The following is a 4,001-nucleotide window of genomic DNA, read 5'->3' as shown; positions in this document are numbered from 1 at the left end:
AACTCATGTATGGAGTCCTTTGGAACCCTAAACTCACTAGTCGGGTCCTACAACAACTTAGATGAAATCCTTAGGGCTACTAACACTTATTATAAGTGTTTAACATGTTCTAGGAGGTCTAAAAAATTTCAATTAGTAGTTTAAAGCTAATTGGGTACACATATGTGTGATTATATGTTAACTAGGATCATAGCGTGTGTTCAAGACTTCACTTGACACCTAGCAATCCTACATCTTCAATACATCCGTACCACTCACTACAGGTGAGTTCATACCCCTTAATCAATGGTTTAAATGTTTTTAAATGATTTTATGGGGGGGGGGGGGGAATACAAGTCAAATACTTATAGTTATTACATCAATCACATGTGATTAATAACTACAAAACCAACGATTTCCTTATTGTTCAAATTGTTTATCAAACTGTTTTGCTTCAAACTGTTTTACAAGTTCTTATACTTATCAAACACATTTACTTAAACACTGTTTTACTTATTATCAATTGCATGTCTAGGTATGTATAGTTATATAAGCAATGTTTAAAAAGCTTATGAAGGCCTGCCCGCCCTATTTCCTTTTCGCGCGTGAGATGTGGTCTGGTGGGATATCGGGTACTCGTCCGAAGGTCGTTTAAATATTAGTTATATATCATGTGTACATATATAGTCATAAAGTTCCTTCCAGTTCATTCGGTACCCTTGGGTACCAAGGATATACTTCCATGTTCACACGTACATGTTACATCACTAGTAAGTTACCATAAGGGTAGCACAGGAGGATACTATTACTATTACTAGAACAATGAAACATATAATGAGTCAGTTCATTCATGAGTCAGTACGAGTAATACATATAGTACATTACAGCTAGTACATACAGTACATTACTATACATGCTAGATAGAGAGAACATACATTACAGCTAGCACATGCAGAACATTTCAGTACACACAGGCTAGACAGAGAAGGATTACACTTTCAGTTAGCACATTCATTACATACATTCATCCAGTTATGTGAACTGTTGAGTAGGTCATGGCACTTCCTGCCACGACCGCTCTCGTATCCCGAATCTGAGCGTATGAGTTTGCGTATAGATCTATACTGGATTGCCTATCCTACACCTTGCTGCTCGCTATAGTGGGACTTGCAAGTCTACGGGTGCCAAATGTCATTTCTTACGGTGTCATACATCGTCGTTTTACTAGAGTCGGTAGCAAGATACAGGTCGATCACATGTTACTTGGAACACCTTTTGTTTTATGGTAGTTAGTACCACGGTAGTCACTTATTACAAATACTACGGTACGATAATATTTTCCCCTTTACATTCACTTTGTGAATATTCACACGATGCACAGTAATGTAGAAACTATATTTTTTTGTTAATGATAGTCAGAATTGGGAAAACACACACTCTAACAAGAGACATACACACATACACTAGATGCCTTGGTAGAAGGCTACACTTAGTAGGAAACATAGGGTTTTCTAGGAGAGTTCAAACATTATACAAAACATCTTACATAAACATTTTACAAAAGTTTTCATACAAAGTCAGACATTAATATACTTATGATCTCACCAGCTTTAAGCTGATACTTGCTTTCAAAATAACTTGTATTCTCAGGTCACCACTAGACAGGTACAGGTGTCAGGCTTTTGAGAAGATGGAGTACGTTCAAGACTCATCTGTTATTTTTGTTATGTATATTTTTGGTGTCTATATCTTTGACAGAACACACATGTATAAAATTATACTATTAATGCAATGGATGATGTTGTTGCTTGATTACTATTATTCGTTGTTTGTGATACTGTACATGACGTCCTCCGCCCCATAATGTTTCCGCCATTCATGGTTTTGGGGTGTGACATTATAAGTCTCATATACTATTAATATAAGTGTTTGTAATTCCATAAAAACATAGGTTACTACGCATAAATCTTATCTCAATTCTATACGAGTAAAAACGACTACGTATAAATATTATTTCAATTCTATACGAGTAAAAACAACTACATATAAATCTTACACTACTAGAAAACAGTCCTTTAATGACGTGCAAACAATGACACTCGTTGATAGAGGACCCGTATTTGTGCATGCCATAATAAATAACGTCAGTTTTCCAAAATTTGAAGGATAGAGGACACGCATTTGTGCGTGCCCTAAAATTAGTGTCCAACAAAAAAAAAATAAAAAAGAACACGGAGGGTACCTATCATAAAAAATGTGTCGTCTAAAATTGTCGCTTTATATTTTTCTTTATGAATGTCCGTTGTCCAATTTTTTAATTTCCAAGGGGGGAATGAAATCCAAAAAATAAAAAACCCCACCTTGATACTCTCCTCTTTCTTCTTCTTCTTCGTATGTTGTAAATTTTTTTTTCAATAAAAAGAAACCCTAAAAGCATTGTGTGTAAAAAATCGATAATTTCACACCTGAAGTTCCTAAGATCTTCATCGATCAAAAGAAACCCTAAAACCCCGTCTGATACCCACCTCAACTACCTTCAACCTACACCGATTCTTCAGGCCTCGCATGACGACGATGTACCAGCCCTACCAAGCACCACTTCATCCACCATCACCATTTGCAACTCTCTCACCCCATCCTCAAGGAAACCGAATCGCTAACCCTCACGAAAGCGAAAACAAAAATGACCTATGATTAGGATTACTTGATCGGTTTTGTGGTCAAGATATCGAATCACTATTGCCACCACCTCTCGCCCCCTCACCATTTTCGTTGCTACTCTGTTATATATTGAGAGGTAACACTCTTTCCCAATACAATTTCAATCTGATATCAGATTCATCATTCGATTGAAATTTGAAATTCTTCTGCAACAACGATGAACAAGGGACCATGACTCTTCTTCGTTATTAGCAAAAAAGCAAAAGATAAGTTAACTAATTTCAATAATCTGATTTTTTTATTAATATTCATCTACACCTTCTAATCTCAATTTTTTATTATTGTCCCTAACAGTGTGTGGATTTGAATGTGTTATTGATCCTGTTTTGTGCATAGATTTACTAAAAAGAGACTACATATTGGATCAAATGTTTTTTTTTGTTTCAACCGCAACTACAAACGGAGCTGTAAGTATTATCTATTCATCTACACTCTAGATTTACATTGGTTGTTTAATCTTGAATAAACTTACAACATTAAATGCTCTACTCAAATACTTGTTCTTCTAATTCATTATCCAATTCATTTTTAAAGGAAATACATTGTATTTCAGATATTTAAAATGATTTTTGTATGTAGCTAATACCAGCAATCAATTTGCTAAATAATGAATATGCCTGCAGTCTGCACAGTGTGTGTACATGCTCAAGAAACTTGTACTAGATACCCTTATTAGTTTAATTTAAATTTTAACATACACATAAGCACACATGTTATATCATATGTGGCAGATCTGTATAAGCTTTATGTTTGTAGCTTGCTGGTGTTTTTGCTCTCGAGGTTACGGATAACTCTATTATTATTTTGTTCCTCGTAGAAAGGTATCTTCATTTGATCACATATTTGATTTTTTTTAATTTTTTCTCTTTCATCTTCATATGTTTTCCTTGAACCTAATTAAAGAGAATAAATCTCTAGATCATTTAGATCTTTCACAGGTATTTTAACAAAGAACAAACAATTCAATCACAATACGAATAAGAACACAATATGGCATCAATATGAAGCTTATGATTCAAATGTAGTCAGGCCTCAGCAGAGCTCGATAAAGAACTTCCACTGTGGAGGTGAGCTAGGGTTTACAATACTTTGATAAGAAAATAATTAAAAGCATTTTCGACTAAGGATGTGTCACACCCCAAAACCGAGAACGATGGAAACGTTTTGGGGCGGAGGACGTCATGTAATGTATCACAACAATGTAAAGTAGTAAACAAGCAACAACATCATCCATTGCATTAATAGTATAATTTTAATTACACATGTGTTCTTTCATAATATTCAACAATAAAATGAATAAT

Source organism: Lactuca sativa, chromosome 1 (genome assembly GCF_002870075.4).
Source record: "Lactuca sativa cultivar Salinas chromosome 1, Lsat_Salinas_v11, whole genome shotgun sequence".
In the NCBI taxonomy this organism is placed as follows: domain Eukaryota; kingdom Viridiplantae; phylum Streptophyta; class Magnoliopsida; order Asterales; family Asteraceae; genus Lactuca; species Lactuca sativa.
This window is presented reverse-complemented; position numbering follows the sequence as displayed.